The sequence below is a fragment of the Strigops habroptila genome, chromosome 2 (genome assembly GCF_004027225.2).
Source record: "Strigops habroptila isolate Jane chromosome 2, bStrHab1.2.pri, whole genome shotgun sequence".
NCBI classification, from domain to species: domain Eukaryota; kingdom Metazoa; phylum Chordata; class Aves; order Psittaciformes; family Psittacidae; genus Strigops; species Strigops habroptila.
This window is the reverse complement of record NC_044278.2, coordinates 28,993,161-29,010,402: the sequence shown is the minus strand read 5'-3', so window position 1 is coordinate 29,010,402 and position 17,242 is coordinate 28,993,161. Positions and strand designations below refer to the sequence as shown.

General features: G+C 39.1%; 1 protein-coding gene across 5 annotated transcripts in view; it reads right to left on the bottom strand.

Moving 5' to 3' along the window:
- ITSN1 (intersectin 1) overlaps positions 1-17,189 on the bottom strand; it is a 141,501-nt gene extending 124,312 nt beyond the window's left edge. For 2 of the 5 annotated variants that reach the window (XM_030471446.1, XM_030471462.1), the window contains exon 1: positions 16,942-17,189. The gene's annotated coding sequence lies outside the window, so the exon portion shown is untranslated. The remainder of the gene's footprint in view (positions 1-16,941) is intronic. The other 3 variants (XM_030471481.1, XM_030471488.1, XM_030471452.1) reach the window with 2 other exon arrangements.
- Positions 17,190-17,242: the final 53 nt, after the last annotated feature.

Below are 17,242 nucleotides of genomic sequence, written 5' to 3'. Positions count from 1 at the left end.
AAACAATGATATGAAGGCATAGCTTCATTTTAGGATCTGACTTGCCTAGAGATTAGTTTTTGAGTTGTTTGGGTTTTTGTTGGGTTTTTTTTTTTTTTTTTTTAAGAAGTCAGTAGGATTGTAAGACCCCTTCTTTTTTATCTTCCATCACAGCACAAGCCCTGGGCAAGGCTCTTGTAGGACACAAATGTTGAAGATGTGAAAGACTCCAGCCATCTGGTTAAATGAGTGAACTTCAAATTCCTACAGAAGTCATCAGCACTACATCTCACCCAGACAGTTTGCTCTTGGTATGTTGGTTCACCAAAAGTTAGTGTCCATCAAGACACAGCCACAATGTGCAGGGAATCAGACAGAGATGCCACCTCTAGTATCAACTTAAACAGTTACCAAGTGCAACCCTGAGAGCAAGAAATTTACATCTTCTTCACTAAAAATGAGAATTCTGTGCCTAAAAAATCTTTTCTATAAAAAGAGGAAATAACCACACTAAAAAAGAAATATGTAGTGTTTAAGTTACATCATTACAAAGCATATGAAGCTGTCTACCTTCTCTTAGTTTTTAAACTTGCCATCAGTAACAACATAAGAGAAATTACAGAACATTATTTCCCATGCTTTGGTAACAATCACAGCTGAAGCTCCTGAAAAGCTGATTAAACTTGTCCATCTTCAGCATATTCGACAGGATGAAAGACATACACTGATAGCAACAAACACACTGATATACACAGAAAAAAATACATCTAGTCCTTAAACTTAATCTCAAAACAGCTCCTTGCTTTCTACGCTGTTTTCAAGTTCAGGGTAAAGCATGCAGCCAAAGCTCAGAAAGATTCTGAAATAAAGAGCTCACACAAAATATACGTATACAGATATATAGTAAGATTGGAAAAAACCAAAATAAAAAAAACTCTAAAAATACAAAAAAAAAAAACCCAAACCAAACAAAAAAAAAAAAAACCAAAACCAAACCAAAACAAAAAAGCCAACAAAACACAAACAAAAAAAACCCAACCCAATGTTTGCCTGACATAACAGAAGGGATTCATATGCTGCCATAATGGAGATATTTTAGTGAATTTAGTTCTCCTGATACAAAGGACATTTCTCACTGGCAGCAGTTTTAATCTTTCTCAAATTTAAAAAAGTGAATTTAAGAAATTCTTCTGCCTTTTTGTAAGGTATTTTTGCACTCTGGTTGACCAGTTTTGATTTCATCTTAAAAGAAGACTTTACATACAGGATTCTCATTTTTTTCTAGCTGTTAAGGTGACTGTAATCTACAAATCTAATTTGACTAATCAGTTCTCATAAGTCACTTTGTTTCCAGCCCCGACTACAGTATCCATGGCAGACATACGTCATACTTAATTCAGTTATCACTTCTTGCAAATTGAAAACAGTACCCTAATAAGATTTCTTCTAAAAAAATCCTCAAATTAAGTAACAGTATTTTTTTCAAAATTCTCCACTTTTTGGTCAAACAGGCACTATTAATATAGCAATAAAATAATATTGCCAGAAACCAAAAATTGCTTGGACAAAGGGGAACCTCTTTCTATTGGAAGTACAAGAACCCACCTCACTTTGCTAACAGGATCACATCCGCAGGTCATGAATCAGTTTTACATGTGTGTGTATATATTTATACATGGGGGAGAAAGTAGCAGAGATATGTAGTTTATGATTACAAATTACATTTATTCTCCATTACAAGTATGTTAACATATCTTCATGCAAGAATGATGATATGAAAAGACTGTACAATTTATAGCCCAGAAGGAATACAAGTTTGCGCAATTTATAGCTCACACTTGCAGCAGTGGATTAAAACCTGACAGCTAAAATGATTAGAGTCTCCATTCATTCAACCTACTCCAGAAGCTACTACAACTTTTCAGGTGCTTTCACTCTTGAATCAGAATTACTTTCTTTCTCCATCTGGCTCGTTTAAAAATAGGAGCAAGTTTACCTTGAAAATTGAGTCTTATGACTCAACGAAAGATAGCTTGAGGGCCATTTTCTGCAGCAGAGAAATCATCAGAAGTGGCTTGGGGACAGCTGTGAAGGAAGCTTGAAAGAGCAGAGGCTAGCATAACTGGCAGTATACTCTGCAGTAATTTTTCAGCACACCCTGGCTGGCTTCAGTACAGCACAGCATACTCTAAGAGCTGGCAACTGACAACATCTTAAAAATAAACTTTGGATTCTAAAAATACATTCCTATTTATTTACCTTCTGAGTTAAGACTTGAAAATGAAAACTAGCATTATAATGAAGCATCCACTCCTTCACCAATCATTACAGCCAAGAAGTTAGTTTCTAAAATGGCAAGCAAGATTTTCTTGTAGTCACCTGTCTGCAGAAGTGTAGGCTTGAGATATTTTACATTAAAAAATAAGTTGTCAATATTTCAGCTATTCAAAAAACCCACATACTGAAGCACTTCCAATCAAACCTTCATCAGATAAAAAAACTTTTCTCAAAAACTCAACAGCGTAGTTTTCAACTCTCCTGAAAAACATATATGGCATTTACTGGCACTTGAAAGGCAAAAGACAAAATGAACTTATTGGAAAGAAGAGTCGGCTACTTGCAGGGGAAAGAATAAGGTAGTAACACTAACCACCATTTGACATCAGAACAATGAATACATGCCTAATCAAGACCAGCGGAGGCACTAAATATGCCAAGTATGATACACAATATTTTCTGTTAAATATGTTCAGTTCCAGAGTTGCGAGCAGTCATAGCAGGTCCTATGAAGCAGTAAATTATAGTAAGCGTAGGACACAGTGAGAGGGAGATCGTTAAATTTACTTCCTCTGAAAACCCAGTGACAATAACTGTTTTTCCTACAGCTACAGTACTATTTTCTGTCACTTTTAAAGCTTCCAGAGCAGCACTAGCATAAATCTCACACATAAGTCAAATCAACTTTACTTTCTCACATAAATGATCAATAAAGTACCCATAGGGATAAAATTACATAAATATGCCTCAGTTCTCATCTGCTTAAATACTGCTGTTGACAGTTTCAGAACCCAAGTACTCAAAGTACTCCTTCAAATGTACAGCTGTTTTAATGCAACTTTTCAGCAGGAAATCCCATGCTATGCAACAAAAAATTCCAGTTAAAAAAAAAAAAAGCTAGTTCATATGGTTAAAAGAGAAAAAAGCAGCAGCAAGTAATCCTCACTAAAGCCTGCCAGCAAGCATTGCCAAGAGATGCACTGACATTTCAGAATGAGTAGGCCATTTACTCACACACTTTTTCCTTTTATTTCTTAATTCTCCAACAAACGTGTCCATTCTCCAAAAACGTCCATGACAACTGTTTCACACTACAGGAGTTCTACTATATGGTACAAGTTCTTACTTTAAGACCTGCTGAAAAAGTTCATTAATTATTTTGAATACCAGTTCTTAAATGCTAAATACATGATGTCGATTGAGAGAGTAACACAAGTATCTGGGATATATATTTGTCTATGGCTCATTTAATCACTGCTCGTACAGCAGAGAATTGGAATGCTTGAAGAGTAAGGAGGAAAAAAAAAAAAAACCAACCCAAAACAACCCAGCAGCTCCAGTTCCTTCAAGATACTAACAAAAGAGAAAGAATTTTGAATTAGGCCCAGCAGAAAAATCAGCATCTTCCTACCCTGCAATCATTACTTTTGAAAAGTTCCTGTTGGTTCAACAGCCTAAAAATGAAGTCTTAATGGAGGCCTCAAGAAATCTGATTGCCAGCAGCCAGTACATTGCCAAAGCATGCAGTGTTAAAATCCCTAGAGAACTGAAGGTACCAACTGAAAGAATCAAGTTGAAATAGAGGCAAAGAAACTGGGTAACAGTGCAAACACTGAAGACAAGCAAGGAAATGTAATACCTCAGGACAATGTATGTGTACTATTTACTTTTCAGGAAATACTACTGTCTAACAACAGTGGAAGAGGGACATAAACTTTGTTGAAACACAGATTGGTATGTCAGAGCTAAAGCTAGAAACGACAGCTAGTGACTGACATAAGCCTACACAGAGTAGTAAGTTTCCTGGTTTACTCACTTGTATTAACTGTTCACTTATATTAACCTACCTCTTTCATGAGTCTTTCCAAGAAATTCATTTCATTACTGACAATTAAGAAAGTTATCAGACTGCTTCTAAACTAAAACATTTAGATTATTAAGACAGAATTAAACTTACATGCCTGAACACACAAGCAAGATGCAGGCATCAGTACAATACACATAGTTTATGCCAAACCCTTGAGATAAGGTCATTCTTAAAAAATTCTGAAGGGGTACAGATGAAGTGCATGAACCACCCTGACCACAGCCTATGCTTCAGATTGATTTATTTCTGAATAATAAAAAAAGCTTTGGTTACCTAGAAAAATCCTTAAGATTTGGTCTTCTAGATGACTGCATATAGCAATTGAACCCTGAAAAAGGTTCTCTCTGTGACAGGAGAATTCATCTGCTTTGGAAAACAGCAATTTCAGAGTATCAAGCTCCCAGAAACATACGTAAATCATTTATGAATTAAGCCCTATGAACAAAAAAAAAATTAAACAAAACCCCAAAGGCTGGGGGGGGCAGTGGGAGAATGATAGTTGTTCCAAGTGATATCTAACAGTTGCAAGAGAAATCTGATTTTGTTACTGGTTTTAGTGCAAAGTGTTGCAGACCTGTAACAGAAACTCAGTTAAACCTGATTTTTAAGTGCTTCTCTCTAGATTGGCATACCAACTGAACTCATACACAAAGATGCAAGGAAAAAAAAAAAAAAAAATGAGCCATAGCATGAAAATGCTACATCCTGGCCGAAAATATGAGTAACCAGATACACAACGCCAGAGGTCACAGCATCCACCAACAGCACTGCTCATGCAAGCCATTAAAAAACAGTAATAAAGAAGTTCTACAAAGAGGCATTAAGCCAGCACCGTCCCAAGAGAGAAAGCACTTAGCACATTTTTTCAGTTACCTTGCCAATAACCTCCCCACTGTATCCAACCCCCTAAACATTAAAATCTGGAAGAGATAGAATGATTCTATAGCAACCAGCTGCTGAGATATTTTTCAAACAGAACGAACTGAATACAATTGCCAAATACTTTCCCAACAAATTTAGCCTATTCCTGGTGGGAGCAAAAAAGTATGTGCACTGCTGTGATTCAAGAGATGGTGCAAATCTGAGGTCAATACAAAACTAGGGCAATTTAAAAGAAATCAGAAAACCAGGAATAGGTAAACAGATAGATACACAAACTAGATACAAACAGATAAGTACCCAAGTTGCCATTACTCTGCAAGAACAGACACATCACTGAAGAATCCTCTCCTCTGCAGCAGCACTTCCATGAGACTTTTTTCCACACTGGTTACTCTTCATCGTAACACCAACAGGTCAACTGCACTAATACTCCCATGTCCCCTGTAAGACTCTATTAGGAAATCTTCTGGAGATTTAAAACAGTCACATGAATACACCAAATCCAGAGTGGCAGCCTCACACATGTGATTTGAGTTCTCTACACACTCAAAACAAAGTGGTTGTCTCTGTGTTTAGATACACCTACTCCTGCTGTAAGTCTCCAGAGGTGCATATCCATAAAAACGGTTCAACCTCCCTACCGTATGCCTAAAAGCACATCAGCCAAAGCACTTTTCTCAGAAGAAAAAAAAAGAGTGAGAGACCATGAGAATTCCAGAGCTTGGTTTCCTTTAGCTCATATACAAGACAAAGGAAACCTCTACGTAACTTGAAATAATAACCAAGAAAAATGAAGCCTAATATTAGGTTTATATACATTATATTGGGTGTGTATCCTCAGAAGACATATTTTATAAGTCTACAAATCAAAAGAAAGGTGTAAGCCGCCTAACTAGGCAACCTCTGTCTGTTTCCTTTCATCGCAAAAAGGCTTTGTTTCTGTTTAAATCTTCACAGAATAAAGTGTTTCATGAGAGAGAAAGCCAAGCTAATACAAGATGAAATTACTGGTAGGCTACATTCATCTGGTTTCACAATATAGTAAAGGGATAACAAGTGAACTCAACGGGTAGATGTTAAATATACCTTAGTTGAGACAAGATCCCATTTTCCCTCTTTGGCTGATTTTGTTAACCTAGTGTTTTTCTATCTCTCTTCCCTAGCTGTGGAGCTCATTGTAAGTGTAGAAGCTACTTCAGAAAAGTACCTGAAAATTGCCAGATAAGCCGACCTCTTGTAATTCTCTGGTACAGAACTAGAAACTGATGCTGCCACCTTACAAACAATAATCACTGCAAACCAAGGCTGGAAATCTGTGTACTGCTGTATCTACACTATTTGTAGCCTTCTGCCCTTCTCTTGCCCTCTACATTTATTGTCTTTTTAAACCTCTCTAGCTACAAAGTATCCCAGGTGAAGAGCAATTGCATGCATAGTTCTCACGGAATGATTCATTTCTTAATTTTTTTTTTCTCTTTGAAGTTGAAAAAGGATAACAAAGCACAATAAACCTCTGGAAATGAAAGGAAATGGACAAAAGGAAATGAAATTTCACAAGAATCTATATATGCAGGCTTCCTAGGTTTCATTTCAGCACACAAAGTTTAGCTGAGTCAGCATTCTTGTTCATAATGCTTGCAGGGTTTTGAGGGTTCGTGTTTAAATAAGAGAACTAAATTTCTGACACTGTTTTGAATGCCCAAGCAGAATGCCTGATTTTGATATTTAAGATAATAATTTAAGAGATTCAGCATGATTATATTCCTTACATACACTCAGGAAAGCTATTTTAATGTAGTTGTTGCCCTGTCCCAACTAGTCTATACTTCGCTTTTCTAACAAACCCCAGGTGGTTTAATTCAGGATTGCACCTAGATAATCCAGCAAAAGCAGGAACTTGGCATTGTCATAACAAATTCCAGAAACTCTAGCAAGAAAGCAACTCCAGCAGGGAATCCCATTTTCCTTGGAGCTACGGTATAACATTTTCCTGCTTGAAGCACTATAGCAGAAAGAAAAATGCAAAATTATTTCTGAAGCTTCATGCAATTTCTGATTACAGAAACTTTATCATGTATCAAAACCATCAAAGGAAGAATTCTTCCTCTTACTCATACAAAAGTCCTTGAAACTCCAGGGAAAAAAAAAAAGCCAAACTCAAACTACCACACAACACACAATAGGCAGAAGGTTTATTATTCAGCTATCAATGGAGCCTACCAAGTACCCAGAAACAACTACCAGCTGAAAAGACTACAGTCTTTCAGTCTGCTGAAATTTCAGTTAACATGTCATCCCTGGATTACATTCAATTCCTCAAGCCAACAACTAATGAGAGCCAAGATGCCAAAAGGTCAAAGCTCCATTTCTCTTATCCCTGCCTCCGAGCAAGTGGTGAGGCCGGTAAGTAAGAAGAAAAACAATTCTACGTATTCCTACTGGTCTTAGTCCTATAGTTCTCTTCCTTTCTCAGTAAGGACTCTGAAATCTGTATCAAGACACAAGCAGGAGCAGAGTGAAACTAGCTTAGATCCTACCAGTTTGTCACCTGCCTATGAAATTCTCAATTCTAATATCAAAACAAAGCAACGGCATAAACAAATGGTGGTGCCTAAATACTAAGAGACACCATACCACATGAAGTTTAGTCTTTTCTGTACAAAGACTGCATACAAAGTAAGGGTTAGACTCCATAGGATCAGATGATGTTCACATCAAAAAGACTTGCCTATGGCTTTTTTGTTTGGATTGGTCTTGTTTATTTTAAAGAAAGGCCTTTTCAAATACTTTTCTGTTTTTCTCCCACAACACCAGTAGCTCTTCTTTGGGTGCATTAAGATGATCTGATGTTAAAGTGGCTAATCTCAGACACGCACAAAATACTATGCTGCTTTTGTTAATCCAATACTCCTTTATTTCTTTCTCATTCACACAGCATGTCAAACATGACCTCTTGGTTCTGGACAATAGGCTTAAAATAGAAATTTAGCTTTTAAATTCCATTTAACCTCCCATACAAATACTAACTAGTCCACAGTCTTCACCAGGATCTTCCCCATATCATCGCCTGAAAAGTCTTAGGTAACACGAAGAGATTAAAATAATACTTTGTCAGGTTTCCTAAGAGAAAGGAAGAACAGGAAGAGACACTTAAGTATCAAGGCCTTATATAAGTTTGTAGAACACATTGGGTAAGTTCATGCAGGACTGGGTTGTGGTTTGGGGGTTTGGTTGGTTTTTTTTAGAAAGCAGTTTTACTTAGGGATGTATCTGAGTTATTACAGAAGTACTCATGCTTTTGTTTGTTAAATTCAAAAATAATAGCAGATAAAACTCTGAGTTGAGTTAACCCAACTACCTAATAAGCTAATTTTTTAAAGTCATACAATAGCATTTGTTGCAGTTCAGAATAATGTTAAGAGTACTTGACTCAAAAGGATGCATTTTTTCCCCTTCCTCCCCCACCCCCCCCCCCCCAAAAAAAAACCAACCCACAAAGCAAAATGGTTTTCCTGCATCATCTACAGACAGCACAAGTTTGAGGCCATCCCCTCAGATTTAGATGTTGAGTTTAACTAGTAGCACCAAACATACGTTTGCAACACATTTAGGGAATAAATCCATTACTGCATTTGATATGCTAAAGTCAGCACTGCATTGGAGTCTTTCATGTTTCTGTTTCACAAGAGTGTATTCCAGTTAGTTACTGTGCAGAGCTGTGTGACCTACGGTTCATCTGTAACTTCTGATTGTGCAAAAAAACTGACTAATCAGAAAAGCATGAGACTGTTAAAGTGAAAATGCTGCACAACCCTCAACTCCATTCAGATTATTCTGATCAGAACTGGGGTAACAAAGCATGCTCTGAGCATGAATAACAACTTCAGCAGCTTCCTATCAACAAGCCTGGTTCAGAGACTGTGAAAGCATCCTAGTGGGAGGAACTAACTGTTTTAGTTCCACCTCAACTAAAGATCATTTCTTCAGAAGTCCAGTATCACCTTCTTTGTAGCATTAATGCTAGCTGAAGGGCAAACATGAATTTTCAACACCTGTTTGCCTCATGGCAAACAGGAATTTTCAACACCAAGACAACCTTACTGATACCAACTAAGCCACTGACTCCTGACCACAGCCAGAGCTTACCGGTAATGTCAACATCACCTCTAGTCAAGTGCTGCACCACACCAAAAATGAAATGCGTCTGCCTTCTTCCCCTGCCCATGTCATCATCGAGTTTGGCAACATTTCCTTGAAGCAATACCATTTTTCACCAGACACTTTGTACACAACAAACTCAATTTCTATCATATTTCTTAAAATCAGCATATTATGTTCAACAGTAGGTTGCTCTTTGTTCTTTTAAGAGAATATTATGCTGCTTACTATGGTTTTAAGTAGACTAAGTATGGAAGAGCAGAACATGCAGAAGCTTCTAAGCTGGATAATGGATGTTTTCAAACTTCGCCATTAAACACCTCCAAAATCCATGATGTTCTGCCATGAAGTTAAGTATAGATGACCTTATCATGTGAAAACATATTTTAACACTTTTACATTTTGAGCTTTTGCTCTGGGTTGAAGTTTTACAAACCAGAAGGAAAAAAAAAAAAAAAAAACATACAGACAACTATAAGGAAGAGCTGGAAAAGAACAGGGGAAAACCTTGTAACATGTCAGTTTTTTTAATTTAGTACTTGCCGAAATACCTACAGCAACTTAATTCCGTGCTACTCTATTCTAACAAAAAATAAAATCTTCCTTCTCCTTTTTGTTGTTTCTTACACTGGTTTGCAATTTGGGCACATACTGAAGAACAGAGCTATTAAAATGGAATGCTGCTTTGTGAGAAAATTTTAAATGTACTCGGGTAGCTCTACAAACTATTTCCAGTAATTTACTTTACACAGTCTTTACTTGTTGGGAATGGCTCTTACAAACAACAACAGAACAAGGAACATCAAATTATAAAGCTTAAGTGGGAAAGAACACCTGCCAGCCTTCAGATAATACCAAAATACACAGGACCATTAAAATGAAGAAATACAGATACAAGAAGGAAAAAAGGGGGGGGGGGGGGGCGGGGAAAAGAACAGATAAGAAGAATATTGAGTGCTGAAGGCAAGGAGCTAGGAAAGCAAACATCACAGTACCACAGGCAGTAGATGCACCAAAGGACCAGGTCAGAGAACTGTTATCTAAAAAAAATCCAATTACACTGGATGCCTACGCAAAAACAAACAAGCAAAAACAGAGAACAAAACCCAAACCTGAATATCTCAGGAGTCTATTTGCCAGAGGAAAACACAGAACCAAGTTTATGCAACTGGGACTCACATGTGATCCAATGAAAAAATGTCAGAATTTTTGTTCAAGAAATTAAACTATTGCACCATCCCCTTTGGTACGTGATCAGATTACTGGCATTTTATTACAAAACAGAACTCTAAAGTTGTCAGCTTTTTTTTTTTAAATGTAAAAAGTTGTCAGCTTTTTTTTTTCTCTGTAAGAAAGAATGAATCTTACTTCTCCAAAATACCCTGAAGGTTTATGGAAGCTATTAGAACTTTACACTGGGTAATTGAGCATCTGTCTAAACCTCCTCACCACAAACACAGGAATCCACCATAATCTGTACACAGCTAAAGGCCTCATACCTGCAGAGAACTCTTCACAGGTGCATCAATATGTTGCAACAGATCCTCTTCAGCTGCCAGCTTTGTAGGGGTACAAGTACATGTTCATACAGAAGAGCTTGCAGGATGAGGGCTTAACAATGTGAAGCTAATTTCTAAACACAGTGTAATATAACTGGAACCAGGATCTGTTCCACCTTTATCTACATTGCCTGCAAGACTGGCAGAAAATGTAACACTAAAGTTTTAACCAATCCTGCCATAACCTATTAAAAAACTTACTTGAAAAAAAAAAAAAATTAAATATTGCACCCCACAGTTTAAAGGGCAGCCCGTATTCTTGTGTATTCATGAATTTTAAATTGTACTGTAAACCTAGAGTACATTAAAAATTAACTTTTACAGTTACTAGTAAGAGAGGTTTTTTTAATAAAGAGATGGTGTTCCCAAAACACAAAAATTAGCTCGACTGTATCTTCAGTTTTCAAATCAGTCATATGAACACTTAATATACAAGCACTATTGTAACATAATATGAAGAACATATCAGTCATCACGGATAAGCATCTGAGTGTCCCTGAATAAGCTCACCTTCACCTTTGAAAGTTGAACATGCAGCTGACTTTACGCAGCTTCTTCAGCTAAATGGGCACCCATGACTGTTCTACTCTGTACTGACACGCAGTTGAATTAGTAGTCAATAATGAATTTCTCCTTTACAGTTCAACTATTAGGGCAACTAACAAAAAAGTATCTTTTGCAGGATAAGCACTGTTTAGAAAACAATTGATACGTTTTTTCTTTTCTCCCCCAAGATGGGTGGTTACCCTTTCTTAAGCATACAACTAGACAGAACTTTGGTATTTTTCTCGTAAACCATTTCTAGGTGCTCACACTGAGTGACTTAAAATTACAAGCAGAAATTAATAAAAGTTCTTGTTTCTCCAACAGAACTCTGACATGGGTATCTTTGGACGTTAGCAGGCCCGCAGAACCACAGCAAAAATGCAACAATTTGATTTGCGTGTCTGTTACATTTATTTACAAACCAATTACTTTGTAACATGTTGCAAAGCTCAATTGTTTGCTTAAAACAATTACTGTTTCATTTAAGAGTTTGCATACAGTCTTTACCTCAAAATCGTAATATGGTTCCACAGATATGTCTGATCACAAAGCAAGGACAAAGCTGAGAGAAGCTGCCTGCTGGTAAGCTATTATAGTGGCAGTCATCAAGCCTTAATAAAGTTATCAGTACAGAAACTCTGGCTGTCACATTTGAGAAACTAGAAATCTGTGTAACATGCTGCTTGCCACTCAGTGTCTTCAGTAAGCGCTCAAACATACAGCTTTAGTTTTAATCGAGAATTGTTTATTTTACTTCTTTATTTCTTAAAAATTCTATTCAAGATTATCTGCAGGCAGCTAATACAATGAATATGACTTAGATCTAACACACCGTTCAGTAAAAACACAACCAAATCATAACACCAGTCACAGAAATTGATTGCTTCTTTCGTTAAAAAGTAGGGGGCCAGAACAGGATAAAAACTGCAGTTAACTGTCAAGGATGTTGGGAAACCCAGACTACCTGCTCACAGCACATGTGATTCTAGCTGTAAGTTTCTACTATGAAGTATATATTCCATGAAAACTTTCATTTTCCATTGTTTTATTCTCAGTTCCCAAGTTTGGTAATTACTTTTGGAAAACGTCTTTAGGAAGCTTGGCTAAAGGTAAGAAGAGCAGCTAACTAGTAAACTGGTCTAAAGATACTACTTTAGATTTTTTTTCCGTGTGGTTTGAGTTTGAGATTTTCTAAATGCTGCAAATAAGTCCTCATATATAGCTCACAAATTATTTCACAGGTATATTTCATCGTTGTAATTATTTTTTACAATTATGTATGAAAGATTAAAAAGCAAGCTGCTAAGGAGTTTCATTGTGTGTCCTCCAGAGAAGTCCCAACCATTCCAAGGTGGCTCTCCATGAACCCTCTTTCAGAAGCCATAGATTTAAACCCAGGTGTTCTGGGTATTTTGGAAATACATTAATAACATGAATAACTATTATCTACAAATTGCGCATTTATACAGAGCAAGTAAAATTGCATCTTGAAATGATGCAAAGATAAACTACTGTGCAGTCATTTACAATGGATCAGTCATGCTCAGGTCTAGACCCTTGAGATATTTAGGTAGAGAATCCCATGGAAATTAGAAGGAGCTACCCATCAAAATACAAAGGAAAACCTGAACTCTTGAGTCAACAGGCCTTCAGTGAAATTATTTTAATAGTATTACCAGGGCTCGCTAATCTATATTAGTCCTAGCACATATATCCATAATACTAGCTAGAATGTACTGTCAAGCCCATGATTTTCAAGGACTGACATTACACAAGAATTTACTCTTATAAATCCATAGTATTTAGACTCCAACTATCAAAACTGTGGTCACCACAAATATCCTGTGGGTACACACAACCACAAGAAACAGAGCAGGAGAAGGGAGACTGAGAACTACTGTGAAAGAGAAATACACGGCAGGGATTTAGGTTTCAGGCAATTAATAATACGATTACTTCTAAATTCCAGACACAAATTTTACACATACAACACTTATGAAAAGTTGACTTCACAGAGAAAAGGAAAGGTGACCACTGAATGACACGAGCACTAACTAACCCAATTGCCTTAGCTACAGCACATGGAAATGGAAAACGTCCAACATATAAAAGTTTAATACATTTAATAAAAGAAAACCAAGCCAAGTACATATTATGTTATTTAATTTTTGTGCATTTTGACTGAAGGAAATGCTGTAAAAATGCACCTTTTGCATCAGAAATAAGAGGGAAAAAACCTTAAACCAAAACAAAAACACACTCTTCCTGGGGAAGACAAAAGATACCTCTCTTCACTCCTCCCCACACAAAATTAATTAATGTTCACTTATTTTCTATTCTGGTCAGGAAGCTGATCCTCTGACGCTCTGAACAAATTCCAGTTTCAGTTGTAGAAAAGCATTTAAGATCAGTAATTAGAAACTAATCTCTCCTATACAAATGATGCATGGTCTAGCAAGAACTTGACCAACTCTATCCCTTTCACACACACACAGAGCGCTATTTAGAGATTCAATCTAGGCAGATGGATTAACTAAACATCTACATGTACACTCCAAAAATACACAGGTTTTGTTTCGTTATATGAAAGATTGGCAAATACAGTTCTGAATACTGCAATCTGCAATTAAAATACCAAGACACACCTATAATAACAATGCCACCCAAAAATAATCAGTCAAATCTGCTATATCCTTTTTTAATTTTCAAAAGTGTAGTCCTAAGAGGGTAACTACTTTGGCCCCTTATCATACATACTAAGAAGGTAACTACTTTTCCCCATATCATACATAAATTTTAGCACTTCACAGTAAGGTTTTATGTGCACAAGTAATTTATCATGAGATCTCAGACTGGACCAAATTTCTAATTGTCTACCACGCCATCCAATTTCATGCTATGCAAGTAAAAACAAAAGCAACTTACTGTGTAGGGGGCATTTCAAGTTCAGCAGCTGTATTAAATACAATAGCAATGAACATTCAAAGCTTCTAGCAGACAACAGGAGCAGAAGCAATCTTTGGGTTACTTGCATAGTAAAAAAAAAAAAATAAAAAATGGAAAAATAAAATCTGATCTCTCTGGTTCCATGCAGGTAAACTACTGAGCCACCCCCACCTGAAAGGTGTACTACAAACAAATCTGTCTGCTTATGATTTATACTCCTCTATTAGTAAAGACAGCATAAGGAAATGTTCTTAGTTGATAACTCTCCATGATGAGCTTCTCCCCATTCCACAAGCCATTGCTTACATTTTCCTTAACTGTTTGATGTTGATTTTTACTTTACAAATGGAACTCTCATATTCCTGTTTTTGCTGATGTTATCCTGCTAAAAGCTAAAATTACAATTCATGATTATGGTACAAAGATAGACCAGAAGAGGCTATTCAACATCATAATTTGGAATTATTTAACTGCTAGATTCACAGTCTTTCCTGAATCCAAATTTATCCTAATTGCATGATTAGAGGTATTAAGGAAAGGGCATACATACTTTCCACCAAACAGCTAACAGCAGCAAGAGACAGAAGAGGCCCTGCAGGTCATTGGTTTATTTTGAGATACCAATTCTTATTTTACTGCAACTAAGTAGTTATTCCACTGGACCAGGATATAAAGGACAATTATCCAGAAAACACAGCAACTCTGAAAAGGATCTTATCTGGCACAAAAGACACTGGGATATTATAGAAGGAACACCAGAACTGAAAGAATTAAGCGTGGCTTGTGAAGCAGCAAGTGCAAAGAGCAGCCCGCTCAGCTCAAATGAAGTTTGAGCCTAATACACTGGAGAAACTGTTCAGAAACAGCTCATCTGTACGAAACATGACCCCTGTAAAGCTGCCAAAATCAGTGAGAGCATACAAGTGCTAATCACGCAAGCTAAAATGGCTCAAGCTGCTTTGACTTACATGCATGCCTAAACATAGATGACTGCATATCCTAGATTATGAGTTTGCAAAAAGAATGCAACTGTTTTACCTGTACTTCTATATGCAATCAGTACACCTCCTCATCAGCCAGGAGCAAGTGCACGCCCCCACTCCTGCACTTGGAGATCTGAATACAGCTGACATGCAAGACTCCTCCTTTCATACTTCACCCCCTCAAGAAGGGCTTGGAGATGCAGTGTGAGCATTTTAAAACAGAAAGAAAAATTCAGTAATCAACTCACTAGTATGTTAAAAAGTATACTGTATAAAAACATCACCAGGTCACGTTCATCAAGGGAAGTCACTGGTGACTAGAACAAAAAGGCAAAATAAAAAAAGAAAGGTTGTCTAAGGCAGTGCGGAATAACACTGCACAGTCTAACACTCTCCAGAGTCATCAATACCTAAAATACATAGTTTGGCTTTTTGATTTAAGAAAAAATGCATGCATTTGGAGGCTGACTTCAAATATTTTGTTAGAAATACATAGCTATTAACCTTAAATACACGTTGCCATACAAGATCTAAACAAGAAGCATACTTCAGAACTGGGAGGTGGGAAGAAGTAGAGGAAAACAGAGCATGTCTCGCTTCAGTGAGTACCACACTATCACACCTGGAATGCTAGTTATTTTACTAGCAAGATTTGCTAAATAATACTCTCTAATGATCTATGGAAGTGTTTCCCCTATTGTGACATCCACGCCCCACAGAAAGATAGAGCTCACAGAAAATATTGCTTTCTAAAACCAAAAACCACATTTCTTTCAAATTAAAGACGTAGCTGAATCAGAACAAAAGATGTCCACGGGAAATATTATCCACAAAGTTGTCTACTAATCCGAGGCAAACAGAAATGAAGGGACAAAAAACCGGCCATGTACCGGTTTCCTTTTTCTGATGCCCTGACAACACTCCTTCGTTCAATTGGTCGTGCGCCCTTTTCAAGCCGTAAGGGATGGCATTCCTCCTTCCCTTCGCACCAGGGCGGACCGTATGCGTAGAAGGGGCATAGAGCAAAGAGGACGGAGGCAGAAGGAATAATTGTTACTTAACGCGGTAAATGGAAACCCTCTGCCCGCAGCCGCACAACCCACCCTCTGCATTCCACATCCGAAATCCCCCGGAGGACGCGGGTGGCCGGGACACGGCTGCCTCCGGGGAGCGATGGCTGTCTTGTGACGGCGAGGGCTGTGCTCCCACCGAGCCAGCGCACGCGAACCGGGGCGCTCCCCCCGCCGCATCGCCCCGCTTTCCCCTACCCACAAAACCGTCGCTGAGAAACGGCACCCGCGAAACCCACCCGGGGAAGTACCGGTAAGGATAATAGTGAAAAAAAGGGCAGCCCGAGGAAGGCAAGCCGCGGCGCCCGCCCCAGCGCGCAGCAGCCGGCGGGCACACACAGCCCGTCGGGGCCGGGGCCGGACCCGCACGGGGGGCGCATCCCGCCTCACGGCTCTGCGCCCACCCCTGGGCCGCCCACGACCGCGGCTACCGCGGGAGGCGAGGAGAAGCGGGGCGCCTTGCTCCGTGCCGGGCACACGGCTCCTGTCAGCGGGCCCAGGCACCGGGGACACGCCCGCTCGCCGGTACCGTGTGGGGGCCACTGCCCACCCCGCCTTCCCTGCGGGTGACCGCCGGGCGCCGTTGGCCTGAGGTGAACCGTCGTGCCCTTCCCTCCTCCTCCTCCTCCTCTTCCTCTACCTCTCCATCCCCTCCCGCCGCCGCTGTGCAGTACCTCATATCTGCGCTGGCCGGGGGGGCCTACTCATACCCATGGCGATGGCGCGGGGATGGAGGAGCCGGAGCGGCGTCCGCCACCGCCTCCGCCAGACGCACCATCCCCTCCCGCTGCCTCCTCAGCCACCGTCTGGCGGGCGGCAGGGGAGGAGCCCTGGCTCGCGCTCACCCTCACCCTCACCCTCACAGCCGCCGTACTGACGCGCGGCCGCGGCCTCCTTCCCGCCCCCACCGCCAGACGGGCAAGCGGGCGCCGCCAATCAGAGGCCGGCAGCGCCGCGGGGACCCCGCCTTCCCCA